This window comes from Triturus cristatus, chromosome 3_1 (assembly GCF_964204655.1).
Source record: "Triturus cristatus chromosome 3_1, aTriCri1.1, whole genome shotgun sequence".
NCBI lineage: Eukaryota > Metazoa > Chordata > Amphibia > Caudata > Salamandridae > Triturus > Triturus cristatus.
This window is the reverse complement of record NC_140583.1, coordinates 420057295-420078176: the sequence shown is the minus strand read 5'-3', so window position 1 is coordinate 420078176 and position 20882 is coordinate 420057295. Positions and strand designations below refer to the sequence as shown.

The 20882-nt window shown below is 48.8% G+C and overlaps 1 protein-coding gene across 1 annotated transcript in view; it reads right to left on the bottom strand.

The window, feature by feature from the left end:
- Positions 1-20882, bottom strand: part of LOC146860345 (uncharacterized) — a 98410-nt gene that overhangs the window by 72079 nt on the left and 5449 nt on the right. The window lies entirely within an intron of this gene.

Genomic DNA, 20882 nt, shown 5'->3' with positions numbered 1-20882 from the left:
TGGCCATGTCCTCACACCGGGTCCCTGAGAAAGACTGGGGAGTGGGGTTGTGGGGAAGGTTCCTTGCTGAAGGGCGTGACACACTGTTAGATTTACCCTTAGATCTCCAAACCTCATACCCCCATATGAAGGAAGCTTTAATGACCAGGTATGGGTTAACTCCGGAGCTATATAGACAGCGGTTCAGGGAGACGAAGAAGATCCCTGAGAGTACGTATGTAGAATATGTGACCTTTTTCTGCAGAGCGCTGGATGGTTGGGTGAAGGGTAGCAAAGCGAATGATTATCAAGGGCTGCTTGATTTAATTGCATGGGAGCACTTGTCCAGTCAATGTTTTCCTGAGCTACGCCAGCACCTGATTGATAGCAAGCTGTCCAACCCGAGGAAGCTTGCTGAGGAGGCGGACCGCTGGCTCAGCACCAGGGTCCACAAGGGTCAAGTGGGAGACTCCGCCAAAGGTGGGCAGGGTCCCCAGCAGAAGAGTGGGGGGGACAGGGGTAAACAGAAAGGGTTCCAAAAAGGCCCCCAAAGTAATCCCCAAGGGAACCAGCAGAAGGGTTCTCAGCCTCCCCCACCCCCGCAGCAGAACGGGGCCCCGACAGGTAGACCTGTTCCAAAGGGGCCCTTCAATTGTTATAAGTGTGGTGATCCGGGTCACATTGCCTCTGATCCTAAGTGTCGCCTGTTTGGTAAGACCGCACCCACTGGTGCTCCACCCCGGCAAGTAGCTAGTGTTAACTTTGGGGAGGAAGTAGCAGTCCAGGAGGGTGGGGGTCCCGGGCAGATGACCCTAGTCTCGCTAGGAGACAGTGAGATGGTCCCTGTAACCTATCTGCCCTCTAACACTAAGAAATATGGGCAAGTAGTGACCATCAATGGAAAGAAGGTTGAGGCTCTTAGAGATACAGGAGCCAGCGTGACTTCGGTGAGGCAACACCTGGTGTCTCAAGAGCAAATTGTACCCAATGCCTACTGTAGGGTTGTCAATGCTGACAACGTAGAGAGTCGTTGTCCAATGGCTCAAGTTCCCTTTGAGTGGGGGGAGGTCTCTGGTACTCTACAAGTCGCTGTGAGAACTGACATGCCTGTAGATTGTCTGCTAGGGAACGACCTGGAGAGCTCCCCTTGGGAAAAGGTGGAGAAGACCACGCATCTGAGGATGGTGGGTCTACCCGACTGGGCGTGCGTGACCACCCGGTCCATGGCAGCCAGTAGGGGTGTTGAGAGGGTCCTGGAGCCTGAGGGAGAGGTCCAGGAACCGGCCTTAGGGAGAAGGCGCAGGAGGCGCGGGAAACCGGCCCCCGAAGTTCCCACGGCCCAGGAGGAAGCAGACCCGGAGGGGGATGCTCTGGAGCCTACCGGGGAACAGATCGCCGAACTGGGAGACTTGCCTGAGCTGACCCATTGGCAGCAAGAAGGAGGTCCCTCCAGGGAGGAATTCTGCAGGGAGCAGAAAGAATGCCCTTCTCTCGTGGGTATGCGGCAACAGGCTGCAGACCAGGCCAATGGTGTTTAGGCCAAAACACACTACGTGTACTGGGAGAGTGACCTCCTGTATTCCGAGCCTAAGGCTGCTGAACCTGGGTCAGCCCGTGTGCTGGTGGTACCCCAGAAGTTCAGAACCTTCCTACTGGGGCTGGCTCATGATGTGCCGTTAGCAGGACATTTGGGGATGGACAAGACCTATGACAGGCTTGTCACCCACTTTTACTGGCACCAAATGCATAAGAATTCCGATTCCTACTGCAGAACCTGTCAGACTTGCCAGGCAAGTGGTAAGAGCGGAGGGAAGCACAAGGCTCCTCTGCAACCTTTCCCTGTGGTCGGTACGCCATTCCAACGAGTGGGTATTGATATTGTGGGGCCTCTGGATCCCAAGACAGCCCTGGGCAACAGGTTCATCCTGGTCTTGGTGGACCATGCCACCCGGTACCCTGAAGCCATCCCTCTGAGGACAGTGACGGCCCCCGTGGTGGGACGGGCACTGATGGGAATTTTCTCCCGAGTGGGATTCCCTCTAGAGGTGGTGAGCGACAGGGGGACCAATTTCATATCCACATATATGAAATCCCTGTGGAAGGAGTGTGGGGTAACTTACAAGTTCACCACTCCTTACCACCCCCAAGGAAATGGGTTGGTTGAGAGATTCAACCGAACCCTCAAAGGCATGATCATGGGCCTGGACGGTCCAATGAGGCGTAAGTGGGACGTCCTCTTGCCATGCCTGCTCTTCGCTTACCGAGAGGTGCCACAGAAGTCTCTAGGGTTCAGCCCCTTTGAGCTTCTGTATGGTCACCCGGTAAGAGGACCTCTGAGTTTGGTAAAAGAAGGCTGGGAGCAATCTCCCAGGAAACCTCCCCAGAATGTATATAGTTACATGCTGGCCTTCCGAAACCAGACTCGGCGTTTCAGGCAACTTGCTGAGGCAAATCTGGAAGCCAGCCAGGAGGAGATGAAGCGGTGGTACGACCGGAATGCCACTCTGGTAGAGCTTCAACCTGGACAAAAGGTGTGGGTCTTGGCCCCAGTGGAGCCGTGTGCACTTCAGGATAAGTGGACAGGTCCATTTGAGGTTGTGGAGCGCAAAAGTCCTATCACCTACTTGGTGAACATGCAGACTCCCAGGAACCCTTTGAGGGTCCTACATGTTAACCGCCTTAAGCCCCACTTAGAGAGGACCGAAGTGGGCATGCTGCTGGCCACTGATGATGGAATGGAAGAGGAGACCGAGCCCCTTCCTGACCTCTTAGTGGCCTCTGAGAAAGATGGGTCAGTGGATGGAGTTAACCTCTCACCCACCCTGACGCCCGAACAACAGGAAGATTGCCGCCACTTGCTGGGACAATTTTCCGACCGATTCTCCCTGATTCCTGGTGTCACAGATTGGTGCGTCCATGATGTGGACACAGGAGACAGCTTACCTGTGAAGCACAAGGCTTACAGGGTAACTGACAGGGTCAGAGCTTGCATTAAGGAGGAGGTCTCCAAAATGCTTGCGCTAGGGGTGGTTGAGTCCTCCAGCAGTCCTTGGTCCAGCCCCGTGGTCTTGGTCCCAAAGGCTGCTGCGCCGGGAGCCACACCTGAACTCCGGTTCTGTGTGGACTACAGAGGACTCAATTCAGTCACGAAGACTGACGCGCACCCCATCCCCAGAGCTGATGAGCTCATTGATCGGCTGGGGGCTGCCCGGTTCCTCAGTACGTTTGATTTAACGTCTGGGTACTGGCAGATCGCCTTGACCGATGGGGCCAAAGAGAGGTCAGCATTCTCTACACCAGATGGGCACTTCCAGTTCCGAGTCATGCCATTTGGGATGAAGAATGCCCCTGCCACCTTTCAGAGGTTGGTCAACCAGGTACTGGTTGGGCTGGATGCGTTCAGTGCCGCCTACCTGGATGACATCGCCGTGTTCAGTGCCACCTGGCCTGAACACCTGCGCCACCTCTGGGAAGTGTTGATGGCGCTGCGCCGAGCAGGCCTCACGATCAAGGCAAGCAAGTGCCAGATCGGGCAGGGTTCCGTGGTGTACTTGGGACACCAAGTGGGGAGTGGCAAGGTGGCACCCTTGCAACCCAAAATTGAAACCATCCTGGCTTGGGAACCCCCCAAGACGCAGACCGCAGTGAGGGCCTTCCTGGGGCTCACTGGGTACTACAGGAGGTTTGTCAAGGGCTATGGAACGATCGTTGCCCCCTTGACAGAGCTGACTTCGAAGAAGCAGCCCAGGAACGTGATTTGGACTGACACCTGTCAGAAAGCTTTCGACACCCTGAAGACGGCCATGTGCACGGCGCCCGTGCTCTTGGCCCCTGACTTCTCCAAGGAATTCCTAGTCCAGACAGACGCTTCAGAGCATGGTGTAGGGGCTGTTCTCTCACAGATGACTGAGGAGGGCTGGGACCAACCCGTAGCCTTCATCAGTAGGAGGTTACTTCCACGGGAAAGTAGGTGGAGTGCAATTGAGCGAGAAGCATTTGCTGTGGTCTGGGCGCTGAAGAAGCTAAGACCCTACTTGTTTGGGTCTCACTTCCGGGTTCAGACGGACCACAGGCCCCTCAGATGGTTGATGCAAATGAGGGGTGAAAACCCGAAGCTGTTGAGGTGGTCCATCTCCCTACAGGGTATGGACTTTACGGTGGAACACCGTCCTGGTACAGATCACGCCAACGCTGACGGTCTGTCCAGGTATTTCCGCCTTAGTGACGAGGAACCCCCTGGGCAAGGGTAGTTCTCCCCACATTTCAGCTGGAGGGGACACGTGTTAGACCTGGCACCTTGGCGTGAGTTTCCCTTCCACTTTTTTGATGGTGTGCCTCGATTGTTTTGCTGGTGTTGTCCGCTCGGGGCACTGCGCCACGGCTAATCCGTGCCGCAGTGCAAGTGCTCCCTAGGTAAAGTGTACCTGTAATTGATGTCCATGATTGGTTTATTGGATTCACTGTCAGTCCCCAGTAAAGTGCACCAGGAGTGCCAGGGCTCGTGAATGCCAATGCCGCTGGTGGGCTTGCAGCGCTGGTTGCGCCACCCACAGAAGCGGCCTTGTAAAATATGTCTAGGGGCTGCCACCGCAGACCCTGTGCGCGGTCCGGGACCGTCGCGCTGACTACGCAAGTGCCCCCACTTGCCAGTCCCTAAACCTTCCCTTACCTACATATTAGCCACCCCTCTGGTAGGCCCAAGGGCAGGGTGCATTGTAGGCATAAGGTAAGACATGCCCTGGTGTGTGTGGCATGTCTTAGTAGTGAATTACAGCCCTTTCCGTTCTTCACTATTGAAGGCTACCTGCTCTCCGTAGGCCAGAATGGGCTGCCGGGATCACGCCAACGCTGTGACCCCAGTGGACTCAGAGAGCATGGTAGAAGTGTCAAGTTTAGTATGCCTGAACTCAGAATAATAAAATACTTCTTGTAGTCAAGTTTATTTTAATATCCTGGGTTTGTAAATACTACTTTTAGAAAGTTAGTATTTACTGACCTGACCATCTCAGTCCGCCTCTGCTGTGTGTGTGTGTGTTCTGCCTAGCAACAGTAGGAGCAGGGTGGGGGGATCCCCAGAGACAGGTTGGCTGCCAGGTGGTGGGTAGAGAGATTACACCTGGATGGGTGGGAGGAGTACACCTTGACTCTTGAATAGACCTGGGCTCTGCCACCACAAAGCCGGCGCCACCCCCTGTGGGGCGGCTGATGTCTCTGCCCTGCTGCTGAAAGGAAAGAGCAGAGTCACCATAACAAAGTGCTCCAGAACTGGACTGAGCCAGGCCCAGGCCCCCTGGCGCTAAAGAACAAAAGAATCATGGTATAAAAGTAGGAGCCTGGCTCCTAAGAAATCAGAATCCTGTTTACCACAAAGAACCTCTGCCCGACTAGAAGGAGAAGAAGACGCCGGAGGAGCTGGCCTGCTGCTTGCCTTGCTGAGAAAGGAGAGGAAGAGACTTACTGAAAAGACTTTGCTACTTTGTGCCTGAACATTCTCCAAGGGCTTGATCTGAGCTTGCCCCCTGAACTGAACCCCAGGAACAGTGGGTTCTCTGTGCTTCTTGCTCGTCCTCCAATTCGAGCCGTGTGGGCATCCCGCTGGAAAAGAGACTGCGCCCCTCATCGCCCCTCCTAGGGCCGTGACACTCAGAAGCTCGCCTGCCTCAAACCCGTGAGAGCCTCGCTCCGTCCCGAGCCGCTCTCTGTCCCCGGGCCAGGCCGCCTGCATCCCTGTCACCGCCTGCTACTGGAGCGCGCTGACCGCGCTATCACCCCTCCCGCCGGAAGCCGTCCGACGACTGTGATCTACGCCGGGTCGTCCAGCTGCACTGACCGTGCCCTGCGACCCCGCTTCGCTATCCCCGGACATCTCAGGCCGCGCCGCCCCCGCTGTGGAGACCCTCCTGCACCGCCGTGCTAAAGGGTCGCGGGCCGCGCCTGCCTACTGGCCCACACCTGCTGATTGAGGACCCAAGAACACTTCCCGAAGTTGAGAGTCGCACCGACCTGTGCCGACTCTCCTAATCACGAAAGAAGTCCAGTATCGGGCTCGGGGCCCGCAACGCCTTATTTCCCCGTTCGCAGGAACCGATCTCTGTGAGTACTGGAACTACAAGTAAAAGAGACTACGAACTATCCATTTGAAGCTACGAGCCCAGAACATTTGCCTGCCGTATAACCCGGTGGCCTAGCGAAAACGTTATTGGTCTTGTGATAAGTCTGTTGAGATATATATACCTTATTTTTACATAAAGAAGCGTATTTTTATATATATCCAAGTCTGGTGTCCGTTTCTGGGGGGATTAATGTATTTACTGTGTGTACGATTGTAAGTGCTTAACCAACAACGCCTGAGGAATCGCCTTGGCTGCTCACGCCACGCACCTAGAGGGTGAGCAAGGGTCATTCGCGAGGGGTTATCCTGCGCCCTGACGTGGAGGAGAGGGTTCCTGCTTGACACAAGGGCAACCTTGCGCCAACCAGAGATCCCCGACTCTAACACTATCATTAAGTGTAGCGCCCATAGGAAAGTAGTTGACAAAGTTGGAGAAGGGAATGCGTTGGCAGATCGAGTAGCACGGGAAACTGCGATGCAGCCCGGTACTACTGCCGTGTATGTAGTGAAGTCACAGGTGGAAAGATGGCATGATGCGAAGGAGGAAGTGCGAGAAATGCAAAGGACCGCTTCTGACAAAGAGCGGGAACAATGGGCTACTGAGGGAGAATTGGATGATGAGGGTTGCTGGAGAAATAAGCAGATGGATAGATGGAAATTACCTACGGCTTTTGTACAGCCTATGGTTCAGATGGCACATGGGCTAGCACATGTTGGAGCTTCCGCAATTGTGAAATTGCTTACCCAAGTCTGGGAGCATCCAGAGATTGCTAGCACAGCGAAGAGGGTGGTGCAGACCTGTATGATCTGCCTGAGGTACAACCCAGGAAAGGGTACTCGAACTCCAGCAGGAGGATTTGTGACACCCACTGCACCCTTTGAGGTTCTGCAGATGGATTACATCCAGCTTGAGCGCTGTAATAATCTGAAGTATGTTCTAGTAGTGGTCTGCGCTTTCAGCAAATGGGTTGAAGCGTACCCTACGAAAGACAATACTGCGATGACTACTGCGAAGCTGCTGCTGAAGGAGTTTTTCCCCCGATATGGTGTTTGTAGACTTCTGTGGAGCGATAATGGCCCTCACTTTGTAGCGGACGTTATAAAGTATGTCTTGAAGGGTCTAGGCATCACTCAGAAGTTCCACGCCGTGTTTCACCCTCAGTCTGCAGGCCTAGTTGAGAAGTATAATGGTACACTGAAGCTGAAGATCGCCAAAATTCAAGCTTCGACGTCTTTGACTTGGCCAGACGCTCTGCCACTGGCGTTATTGTCAATTAGATCGGTACCACACTCTCGAACTGGCCTTACACCTTACGAAATTGTTTTTGGACGCCCAATGAATATTTGGGGTCCACCAAAACCTAAGGCTGTGTATGATGTACCTTGTGTAATGATGAACGATTATCTGGCACAGTTAACGGATAACTTGGTTTCTATTCATCAACAGGTCCGAGAGGCGCTCCCTGATCGGTCTACCGGTGAAGGACATGGTCTCCGGCCTGGTGACCATGTCATGGTGAAAGTTTTCGACAGGACGAACAGCTTGGAACCGAGATGGGTGGGCCCTGAGCAGGTCCTCCTCGCAACGAGGACGGCTGTGCGAGTCTCCAACCGAAAGAATTGGATCCACTCTCTGCACTGTAGGAAGGTGCCGCCCGGATTGGTGGAACCTGCCGTGCTGACCGATCAACGAGAAATCTTGGCTGCAGAGACAGGCCGTGCTGCGGAGCCAAACGCCACTGAGGAGCTCTTTCCGGACCACGCGACTCCTGGAGGAAGGCGATATCATCTTCGACCAAGGAAGTGAGTTTTCCAGTACCAGGACATACTGTCAGAACGGCCCTTGGGTTAGTGAAACGGAGAGCCGATGAGGCAAGGGGGGGGGATCAGCCCTGCATTAGTGTAGTGACACCCGTCTTGGCCCGCTGGTGAAGAAATCAACCGCTGCCTAAGGGGAAGAGTTCTGACAGACTTCTAGTTTCAGGAAGATATTGGGTTTTATTTTTGCTTTGATATGGAGAAAAAGAAAATACTTTGCGCATTAGGGTTCATGTTGACAGTAGCCATTGTTGGGATAACCACATGGTTCGTGGAGGATGTAATTCCCGCTCGGAAGATTCTTGTGTTGACAACTCCGGTGCCTGAGGAGCACTACTTTTATACATTACCGTATCAAGAATTGAAGCATCGACAATCTTACTTGAATAACACTTTCATCCAGATGCTGCATCATACCCACGTTGCTACGAATGCTACGAACTGTTGGATATGTGGGATGATGCCAGCTCATCAGAAGAAAGGAGGAACGCCATTTATACCATTTCCTTTCTCTCATAATGGCTCTTGTAGAGCATGGTATACCTTGCTTTTTGCTACTCGGAAACCAACAGTGGGACGATTGCTCTTCAGACTCAATAAAGAATGCCATCAAGACAAAAATGGGTATCCACAAGCGAATGGGACAATTTGGGAGTGGGAAGAGTACCGACCAGACAATGAATCCATTCCCTACATCTTTACGAACACAAGAGACACTGTGGGAAAGGACAAGTTTGTAATTCAAGTAGCACAAGCTCAAGCGGACCTGTGTGTCCAGAGTGTGGGTTTTATTCCTGTTGGTGTTAGTGATTGCATTACTGTTTTGAATATTGATGGGTTGAACAATAGTACCTTCTTAGCCTCCCATAATACGTACTTTGTGTGTGGAAATAAAGGTTATTACCGTCTGCCGGCTTGGTGGTCTGGGGTATGCTATGTATCATTTCTATTACCTCCAGTATTCTTAGCTCCCGCATCTTATCATAAGGATTTGAAATTATTAAATAATGTGACTGTAAATAGGTATAAACGTACTTTATCGATTGATGATGTAGATCAGACTGACACCAGTCTGCAACAGTATATTGATTTTAACTTGGGACTGTTTTTCTTTGTTGGAGCTGCCCTGAACAGTAGGAAGATCCGAAGATTAACAAGAGTGGTAGAAGCTGTGACAAATCAGACTGCTGCTGCTCTTGGGAATCTTACGGAGGAATTACAGATCACTAGAATTGTTGCATTGCAGAATCGTATGGTATTAGATGTTATGCTAGCTGACAGAGGAGGAGCATGTAAAATTATTGGAAGTAGCTGTTGTGTGTTTATTCCTGATCATACGCCATCAGTTTATAATGCCATCAATAAACTGCATAAGATTGCAGCTGAGATCCATACGGAAAATGGCACTTGGTCCTTTTCTGGATGGTTTTGGGCGTTAATTACTGCCTGGGGATGGAAGGTTCTAACTGGTCTCTGCATTATTGTAGCGGTTCTGTTTTCATGCTGTATCTGCGTTCAGTGTGGTCCTTTACTCTGCTCATTATGTGTATCATTTTGTATCCCCGATAAGAAAGCTATTGCCAATGTCACTTATCAGAAACGTTTAGCTAAGGAAGTAGAAGAGATGATGATAATTGATATATATGATGATTATTCTAACAAGCCGGATGTCTTCAGTAAATGCTGAAAGGGTCGTCTGTTGTAAAGTGAAACAACGATGTGATTAAGCATTTACTAAAGACATTAATTCCCCTCTTATAGATCATGTTTTCTCTGTTATGTTGACCGAAGTTCGGACTCCATTTTGTATTGTCATGCTTCCACGTGTTCCCCACGAGAAGAGTCCAACCTCTGTGTTAGTTGCTCTTGTAATCTGCCTAGTAACAGTCTATAAATAGCTCCTTTGTCCATCTGGCACATGCCCAGACTTGACCGCATCTGTTATCAGTTAGCCTTGCTTGACCATGTTTTCGCGGGCTCAAGGAGTGTGTTAGCTCCGCCCACATATTGATTCAGTATCGAAAATGACCATAAATGGTGATGTTCTTCAGCCTCATGTTGTATCCACCCACTTATGAGCCCCTCTGTTGTGTATAAAAGGGGACTGTGTACGCAAGTTCTTTGTGCTACTCTATGCAATACTGAGGAGTGTTGTGTGGATTGTAGGACCACCCTTAAGGGTTAATAAATGCTGTCTTTGTACTTTGCAGTTTCCGTGCCAACTTCCTTATAGATTCCATTACAGGAGAGCGAACCCTTGTGTCCTGCGGGCCTAGCTGGGGCCTGTATTCATCACATCCTTTCTGATAACCCCCTTCCTCCGCGCCCGATTGTCCGAACCGATCCCAGGCCATCACCTAGCCCTGCGGATGCAGTTTATTGCCCCTACTGTAAGGAAAACACCCCACATCAAAGGGATTACAGCAGATCAAGGCCCCCACCCCCTGAGACCCGACCGGTTGCACACACCCCCGCGAATTGGCGGAATGTCCAGCTGTGTGATAGCCATCCCCTACTGTGGGTGGGGTGGGGACTTCCACTGAAGATATGTGTGGGAACGAGCTCGAAGTGGGGATCCCGAGGATGTTCTTTCTTGTATCAAGACAATCTCAAGAATGTGCCATGTGTGATAAACCTGCAATAAAGTCATAAACCTGTGTATAAGAGGCCAGGCCTCAGGGATGCAGTTAGAGCACCTCGTGACGATACCTTGCTGTCTGATCTGATGTGTTCTCCTCCGGAGAGAATAAAACTTTGTTTCCTGCCTTCCAGTCTCTGGTGCCTGCCTCTTTGTTGGTTTAGCATCGAATGGTATAAGAGGCGATTACCGCCGGGCAATACTTGAAAGGTTATCGACTGTGACTGCCGCTACCATTTAACAGTACCTCAGTAGCATCTTCAGAAGGGGGGCCTCCTGTTCCAGTCCCTAAGGGGCCTAACTGGGAGGCTTTCTTGAGAGCTCTCTGATCTTCATCAGCTTGTAAAAGCTCCCTGAGTTCAGCAGAAGTAGGGTTATTGGGCTGTTTAAGGCCCCTGATATTTGCCAACTGCCTGAGCTCATTTTGATTAAGGGTAGCAAAGAGAGTTGGTGCCCTCTGGGGGTCACTATCGACAGAGATGGGTACCTTGGACCCCTCTGCCCCCTCCATTGCTCTTAAGTGTGGGTGGATGTGTTGCAATCTACCTACACTTGCGTTTACCTACTAAACCTATCTAGTAGTTGTAGTCAGGGTGTGCTACTCCCTTTTCTCTACAACAACTAAGTTCAGTAGAACTTAAGTAAATCTATCTTGTTTTATATGTACCTACAGGTACCTATGTGATCTTTCAATTGGTACCCAAGAGATTACAATGGTAAAACACAGCAAGCTCAAATCCAACCGCTGCTCACCAATGTGAGAAGTTGGCCTGGTATATGATGTTCACTAGTTAAAGTGACCACCTTGTACCATGCCAAGCAACCCTTATGGTGTGGTTGTAAGTCAACCTTTTCGGACTAGCTGCCCTAGTGGTAGCGTAGGCTAAGCAGTCTTTGAGGCTAAACTCGTGAAACGTGTTAAGCAGGCTGTTTTACCAAATGTAACCCCCTTTTATACCAATGAAAGGACACCACACAGATATATATTGAAAATATATATGGATTTATTTCTCAAAGTAACCCCTAGACTCTTTATGAGCACAGGAGCACAAATCGTTAAACAAGAATACGTTAGAATACACAGAAGTTGCACTTTATATGGATAGGCCCTGGTGGCCGCTCAAACCATATACTAAAATAGTGGTATAAGTACCACGAACAGAAAAGGGAAAAGGCCTAGGGCCTCTAGAATCGCTGGGCCTACAAGGAGCTAACTTCAGTTAGTGACCAGGAGGTCCACGGGTTGCGTGTGCAGAGCAAATAGTCACACGCGAGCTCCCATAGGTTTTCAATGGGTGTGTAAAAGTTACAAAGTTACTGCAAAAAGGATCTTCCGGATGGACTATGAACTCAAGATTGGAAACACAGACCCTAGAGATGATACTCTACACTTGGGCACCGGAGTGCCAGCTTTACCTCACCCACAGGAAGCGGGTGCATAGGTCTCGAAGTGCGTCGGGTTTCTTCTATCTGTTCAATGGAGCCTGTAGTCAAAGATGCTGCAGGCGGTCGGCCCAGAAGAGATGCGGTGGATCCAAGAGAGGATTGGAGTTGTAGAAGATCTGTAAGCAGAGGGGACAGTGTTCACAGTCACTAGCCAGTGACCAGCGTGGCACCAGGTGGGTACCAGGCGATGTCGGGTGCAAACAGGAAGAAAGGTGCAGCTTGTCTCTGCAGCCACGTGGTCCCTGAAGGTCGACGACATCCAGGAGTTGGTTCACGAGCTGTCCCACGCAGGCTCTCACTGTCGGCGGTGTCAGCGACTTGATCAAAGCAAACAAGCCTTGGCAAAAGCAATTGTTGTGGAAAACGAAATAAGCTGATGGTTCTGACCAGCAAGGTCAGAGGGATTGCTCCTTTGGAGGGGAGCAAGGGCCATTCTGGAGCAACCAGACCAGCGGTGTATTTCTTGAAGTTCGTCGCCAAGATGTCCACTAGCCAGCGGGCCAGCAACCGGTTAGGCGCGTTGAGTGGCAAAATGCAGAAGGGCCCCACGCAGATCGTGGAGATGCTGGAGGGCTCACCTTTGGTGCAGATGCTGCTCGAGGGTTGGGCTTCTCAGATCCCAAAGCACAACTTGGAGGGAGCCTCGGTTGTTGCGCTTGCAGCTTGTCGTGGTCTTTTCAAGATGGCTGGCTTCACGTGTCTCGGTGCCTCCACGGGTTCCTTCTTTTCAGGGACTGTGGATCGGGTGGTGAGAGGTCTGGAGGTCCAGGTCTTGTCAGTCTCTGGGCTCGGGCTCCGGCGGGAGGCGGCGGCAAAGCAGACGTTGATTCGCTGGATGGTGCTTGTATTAGCAAGGTGGTCACTCCCTGACCACAGGGGAGATTGGCTTCAATCCTCTGTGCGGCAGAGCGTCGAAGTTCCCGTCTTCTTCTTGTAGTTAAGTTGATTCCAGGATGTCTGAAGTCTTAGGACACAGCTCCTACCTTTAAGCGGATTCTAGGGGCCGGACTACCTGCTAGGTCCCTCCCTAAGGGTGGGACCAGGAAGGGGGGTGGTTACACCCCCAATCCTTTGTCCAGCTCGCCCCAGGCCCGGGACTGGTGTGCCCCAGGACCGGATTGAACTGGCATATGCACCGAGGCTCCTTGTGAGCCTCAGGCATGTCTGGTTTCTTTCAAGCCCTACCTGACCAATACACAAAATCCTGTCTGGGGTGGTGCACGCACCTCCCCTGGCAGGAAACCCTTTGTCCACACCTCCCAAGATGGAAGGACTCCCAGCAGCAGGAGGGCAGACTTGTGTCTGTGGTGGCAGCATCCATTTTGTGGAGCTGAGGCTATGTCTGATTTTACCCGGGTTTCAGGTACTGTACATGTCGTGTCCCTCTAGAAGGGTGGAATGCTAACCCCGTCGCCAGAATTGGGGAGGGGTTAGTATTCCAATTCGTATGACACCTTACTCGACATGTTTTGATAAAGCCAAACCAAAGATAGCATTTAACCGCGAGGTTCATAATGCACTTAAGAGTATATGGTATGACGATATCTGGAAACAGTAGAAGGAAGTTGTTCCGACCACTGCAGACAGGCTCAGCTCATGCCAGAGCACCATCTCACATGGAACCAAGCACTCTGCCTTCAGGATTGTTAAGGCCTGCCATAGGAGTGACTTATAGGTTAACATGTGTCCCATTTAAGGTTAGGTATAGGTATACTACACCTAAGTAAGAGGTGGTTACACCAACTTACCCCAGCTGAGTGATCAGCCAGTTGTGTCAAATTTGTTAGGCCAGGCCAGGCCAGGGGTGGCATAATACATGCTTCAGCCCCTGGCAGGCCTCAGATACACCAATGCCCTGGGTACCTAGTGTACACTGGTACAGGGGCTTACAGGGTGATCCACTTCCAATTGGTTATGCACCTAGGGTACATGGAGTCCATTTTAAAGAGAGAGCAGATGGGCTGAGGTCCTGAATGGCAGGATCTCAGGCCAACTAAGTCGAAAAACCAGCTAGACACTAGGCAAAAATTTGGGGGTAACCATAGTCAGATATCCACCTTCCTACACGCCCTCATCCTCCTGGACGTCTCAGCAGCCTTCGACATGGTCTGCCACCGCACCATAGCAACACGCCTCCACGACGCCAGAATCCAGGAGAAGGCCCTGGCCTGGACCACATCCTTCATCTCCGGTAGAACCCAGAGCGTCCTCCTCCCACCCTTCCAATCCAAGACCACCGAGATCATCTGCGGCGTCCGACAGGGATCTTCCCTCAGCCCGACGCTGTTCAACATCTACATGGCACCACTCGCCTGCGTCGCACGACAACACAGCCTCAACATCATCTCCTATGCCGATGACATCCAGCTGATCATATCCCTCACCGAAGACCCCCACTCCGCCAAAACCAACCTCCGCAAAGGAATGAAGGCCGTCGCCAAATGGATGAAGGACAGCAGGCTAAATCTGAACTCAGACAAAACGGAGGTCATCATCCTCGGCCCGACCCCATCAGCCTGGGACGACTCCTGGTGGCAAACATCGCTAGGAACAGCCCCAGAACCCACCGACCAAGCACGCAACCTGGGGGTCATCCTCGACTCCTCCCTCTCCATGACCAAGCAAGTCAACGCCATCTCCGCGTCCTGCTTCACCACCCTCCGAATGCTCCGCAAGATCTTCAATTGGATCCCCTCCGACACGAGAAAAACCATCACCCAGGCCCTCGTCACCAGCAGACTGGACTACGGCAACGCCCTCTATGCAGGAACAACAACCAAGCTCCTGAGACGGCTGCAACGCATCCAGAACGCCTCGGCATGACTGATCCTTGACGTCCCCCGACGCAGCCACATCACACCCCACCTGAGAGGCCTGCACTGTCTCCCCGTCAACAAGAGGATCTCCTTCAAACTCCTCATCCACGCACACAAAGTCCTACACAACGCCGGACCAGCATACCTCAACGACCGACTCAGCTTTTACACCCCCGCCCGCAGCCTCCGGTCTGCCAACCTCGCCACAGTTCCACGCATCTGGAAAACCACCGCCAGTGGCAGATCCTTCTCCTACCTCACCGCCAAGACCTGGAACACTCTCCCCACAGACCTGCGTCAGACCCAGGACCTGCTAGCCTTCAGATGACATCTCAAGACCTGGCTCTTCGATCAGTAGCAATAGCAGCACCTCCCCCCTCCCTCTCCCCAGTGCCTTGAGACCCTCACGGGTATGCAGCGCGCTATACAAATGTCGTGATTGATTGATTGAATTGTGTAAATAGTATCCAACACCGTGAGAACAGGCTGGTCTGAACAACATTGCCGAAGTAGACTAAAGCCTCCTGACCGTGAGGGCCAGAGCTCCAGCACTGCCCAGGAGGTGGTCTGAAGAGGCTCAATGGTGCTGTGCATTTGTTGTTTGTTTTCCATAGGTTTGACTTTTGTGTGTTTCATTTCCAATAAGGTTTGGGAGGGATGTAGCGTCCTGCTGTACATGTTCTAGTGATCAGCCTTGTGCTGTAACCCCACTTTACACCCACCCATCAGAGGCATCACTGGTCAGGTGACCGTGCTAATAAAAAGGTGCTGGGCACACATACCCTGGGTCAGTTACCAGTATGGCATACCATGTGTACATGTGGTCATTTGTCCAGCATATGGGCCTAGTGCCCAAGTCACCACAACCAGGACTGGGGGCACGGTCTGCTAGTCTCCATGCTGGGTGAGGGGATATCACCCAAAGAAAATAAGAACACCCCATGTGGAGCCTGGGGCACCAGCACCTGCCTGCTTGCCATGACAAGTGCGCACTGTTAGGGAGAGGAGAACATTGAAGGGAGGGAGGTCCGATGCAGGGGCCTGTTGAGAGAACTCCCTGTGCGAAGTATGAGGAGATGCTGCACCTAACAGGTCTCTGCCCATGTTCATGAAACTGGACACTGACCTTCTTATGACAGGAGAGGTCTGCATGAAGATTGTCATAAGCAAAGCGCCATGCAGGGAGCATAAAGCCCATACTGCACTGTTGAGATGACCTCATAGACCAGGAGGGGCCACTGTGGAAATAGACAATGTCAAAAAGGGTCTAGTGGCAACCCTGTATGCGAGCAGGGGCCACTGTGGTGTGGACTACCCTTGCAGAAAGGGACAACACCTTGTGTAAGGTACTGCGGTAATCTTGTATACCAGGAGGGGCCGACAGTACTAATTACCTTTTGGAGTGTGGGGCTCTACTTTACCTTGCCTGAGATATATTTGTAAAACTATGGGCGGTATTGGCCGGCCAGAAGTGTTTAGCGCCCCAGATATGATCACCAAATCTACCAAAAAAATTGTTAAGCATGGATTGTTGGAGTATTTCACCCAGGGTGGCTTTTCCTGTCCTTGAAAATGTGGGGCAGCAAAATGACCCACTGGGGCGCTCAAGGAGCTTGTAAATAAGCCAAATAGTGATTAAGCCTGCTTGTCAACAATATAGGATGGCCTTAATTTATCTTCAGTTGTTAAAAAGCCCTGAAATTTGTTTTAATGTTTGTTGCTTTTTTTAAATGGTCGTTTTAAGCAGAAAATCTATGAAGATTAGATGAAAAAAGTATTTTAGCTGTTTTAAGGATCATGAATTGTAGTGTCTGAGATTTTAATACTGTGATAATGTATTTTGTACATATATTTTTGTGTATTATTTTTATTCTGTACTTTTATGATATTTTTCTAAGATCAAATAAAGGAGAATTTAATTGACAGAGGAGGAAACCGTGAGTGCATTGACCTCACTGGGCCCGCTAGGGAACATTGAACATACCTTGGAGGAAGAAGCGCTGGATTCCCTCTGATCACTGCTGAAGCTGGCCGAGCAAGCTCTTAGAGATCCTGCGCCTGCCAGGTGTTGCGGTCTTTCCTTTGTGCAGACCAGCATGATCAAGTAAGACTGGAGCAATGTGAGTGCCCGCTATTGGGGGCATGCACTGAGACGCTGAATGCTTCCTCGGTTCTGGTACAATAGGACTTGATAAGGGTCTACAGGGCCCCAGGGTGCTAGCTGCTGTTTGTGCTCAAGCACCACAGACACTTTTGACTACTTCCTAAGAGTCAGAGTGGACTTTTGAGTAAAGACTACTAGGGAGCATTCGCAGAAGTGGACAGCAGTGAATGGGGAATAACCCCAAAAACGTTACCAAGAGCAGGCGGGACCTGGGCATGCCAGAGTAACACTAGAGCCCTGACCTCAAAGGGAATGTGTTATTGCTCCTGAATGTCGTATTATTGATTTTTATGCATCAAGTTAGACATAAATACGTCTTTTGGCTATAACAATAAGTATTTGACTCGGCATTCATTTGTCATTACTTTGTGCTTTTTGACTTTGAGTTGTGTTTACTTACCTGTATCAACACTTTCCCCCGACTGCTGAACCACAGCTACCACTGAGAGTCAGGTGCATAAGGGGTACTTGGCCCAGTTGCTCAGGATCCATATTAGGTCAGACCCCAGGAAATCATTAGTAAAGGGCCTCAGCTACCCCGGTTGGGACCAGGAACACCAGCGTGCCCCGTGGCCCTGTAAAAGGGGTTCTGGCACCGTATGTTTTCTATGCCTGAACTTTGAGATATGGTGCATATGAATAAGGGGTATTTCTCATGCTTATTAAATGCAGTTGAATTCATGTGTTAAGCCATTGCTTGTTGTCTAAGGCTATCTGGAAACAAATATTAAAACACCTAGTTAAAAAAATGTAGTGCCTTGACATGATCCTCTGCTCTTGGTCTTTTAATCAATTTGTATTTTTTTGATGTGACAACTGAGCTACATTGCATTTTAGATGCTGTTAAATATCTATATTATCATTTTTTATGACATCTTTAATTTAACAAGGTGTGTAAGTATTGTTCATATGTTTGTGTTGGTGTTTCATAGACATAATTGTTACAATAAACCTAGTTTGTCACATGCTACCAGGAAAGTCCAGTTAAAAATTCAAGGATCAAATCAAAGTGTTTAGGCAGATAAACCATTGGCAAGGACATATTGTATACCAGAATTCAAACAATGCCATATTGTAGAGGAGTCAGGCCAAGACAAATCACATATGAACTATGAATTCTGAGCAGAATGGCAGAATACAAATTGAAAAGAATTCAAATGGTGACCAAAAGACACTGTAAATATCAACATGCTGCAGGTGTCTGTGATCTCTACAACTGCTGATAAGGTTTTCTTTACGTTCCAAAGGCCAGTGACCATTTGCCTACGCTCGATAGTCTCCTGAAACACCATAGAAGCTGATGGATACTCACAATACTAGGTTTCATTATATATCCATCTTAGGTCAAGTACAGTGAACGTATTGAAAAGGCATGTGGTAAACGTCAAATACATCCTTTCTTCTGGTCATGTAAACACCTGATTAATCAAGGATGCAAAGGGACAGTGTATGGCAAGGTACTGGACACAGTTCAAGATTAATACTCTAATCCATTATAAGTCAGAAGAGTCCCTCAATACCACAGATTTGTACTCCTCCCAAAACACTGGAGCCACTTAGAAACAGAGTGTGAGTTCCAATTCTCTTCCTTGAAACTTTACTTTTAACATATTATTTAGTACTACTGCGCCATTAGTCTTTCCAGCAAAGGTTTACCTTCCTTGCACAGTATTTAATACAGTATTTAATAAAGTGCACTAATTCAATGATGCCAGCTAAAATCACTAACAGTTATTGAACTGCTCAATTGCCCTTCTTGTCAATTTTAGGGGCAAGAGGTGAACCCCTCATATAATTTTGCCTTGCAAGTCACTCTTTTATATTGCTACCCACTCAGCGTTTAGAATTCTGGGAGCGACAACAATGATGCCAGCCTTTCACTAGTACTGCTTGTCTTATTAAATTTCTTGAAATACTCAGTTTCTTTTAACAAATTCATCATGAGGTTCTATTGCGAAAGCGAAGCCTATTGCTAACGTCCCAGTGGAATGGGGCACAGAAAAGTAATCTTAAGCACCAATGACTCTGCTATAGCCATGTTTAGGTTTCCATGGATATTAATGTAATCATTAATACTACTAAATGTGCTTGCCAAGTATCTTAAGCCAATCATGCACAATATTGCTTCAATTAACATTCAGATTCATAATGACACTTGTCTTATCTATCTCCACCTAACACACCTTCTCTGTCAGGTCCGTATAAATTATCTTTGTACAGCTTTACCTATAATGCAAGATATTTTTACTGTGGAATAACTTTGATTAGAACAGAATGGTGAATAGTTACTATTTTCTATCAAATGTAGGCATCTTTCATTAACCATTCCCAACTGGCACAATCTACAAGTGAAGTTTGGATCCAGTACAAGATGGCTGACTTTCTTATTAAAAGTCACATAAATCTTGAAATTAGCATCAATGGACTTAGTTGTTGGGTTTCGGCAAGCATTTTACTTTGGAAACTATTGAAACAGAGAGCATATCTCTCTAGTGTAACATGAAGACCCAGAGGTAGAAAATGTCACAAACTGTAGGTATGAACTAAGATATTATCAAGAATTCCGGACATTTCATAAATGAAAAGCTTTGCACAACCTTAAATGACATAAATATATTTTGGACCATAAACGCAAACATTGATTAAGATGCTCACCAAATAACTAAGCAAGTAGATAGCTAGATGGCTTGAACGTTGTTGCCAGAAGATTAAAGCTTTGGATTTCTGCTTCAAATGCAATAGCGAATACATGTGTTTAATAGTGTGCTTTCTTTATTCTATACCGAGATTTCAAGTTGTGATCATTTTAAAATGGTTAAGTTTGATAGGTAGGTGGTTCCTCTTGGGGCTGCTGCTGTTTTTTTGCTGAAGCATACAGATGTACATGTGCGAGCATGGAGTGATACCCAAAGACATAGGCTAGCTTTGGGGTGTGTGGTTGAATGTCTATTGACATTTCTTGTTTCTGCGTGCAGTGTTGAATACTCCCTTACCGAAGTCGAATACTACATTTAGTGGTTAACCTGTCTTTTTATAGCATTCGAAGACTATTTTATGCTTATTTTAGTATTCAGTGGTATTCTTTTTGGGAAGGCTAGTGCATGAAGACTACTGATATGTAAGTGATATTTCTTGAACACTAACAGAATACTAAGCAAATACTTATTTGCTAATCATATAGTCCTCATTTACAATGCAGAACATTTAGTGAATACAAACAATTTGAATACCACTGGACCACTATTAACATTCTACTCAAGCTTCTGAATCGTAGCAGAATTGTGAACCATTAAATATTAAAAAGATGTCCAAAGCATTTTGTGTCCAAACTGTTAAAGCGAAACCGAGCGGTATGGCTAGGTTAATAATATATCACATTATTAACAAATAAACAGGTGCACTAGCAGATGCTTAGTTACACATGTATAGGTCGGAGGATCTTACAACTTCCTCCATTAATATATTAGTATGAATTAATGGTCAAAGTATCCCAGCACTTATGACCATTTGTTCATATGACTATGGTTTATTTTCAACAGTCCAAAGATTACAATAAAGTAAAAGTATATGGGTTTTTATCAGTAACACAATGAACAATCTCCACATATGACTGAGACGCATAGCCCACCTTTATTTGTCAATGAAAACTCTTTAAACTAAATGGTTAGCAGAAATTTAATTTTCTTATTGATAATAGTACACAACAGTGTGAATTTCCTATGGATAGATGTGGCAAAATCTAGCTTTTACACAACATTTAAAATGTATTTAAAATGTACTTAAAATGTACTTATAAAAACATTTTGTAAAAGTAAACACACAGCCTTACGGGTGCCCTGGTAATTACTTGTTTACAGTGGGGGAGAGGCCGGGTTGCAGTTAAAAGTGATGTGAATATAACATTTCCTA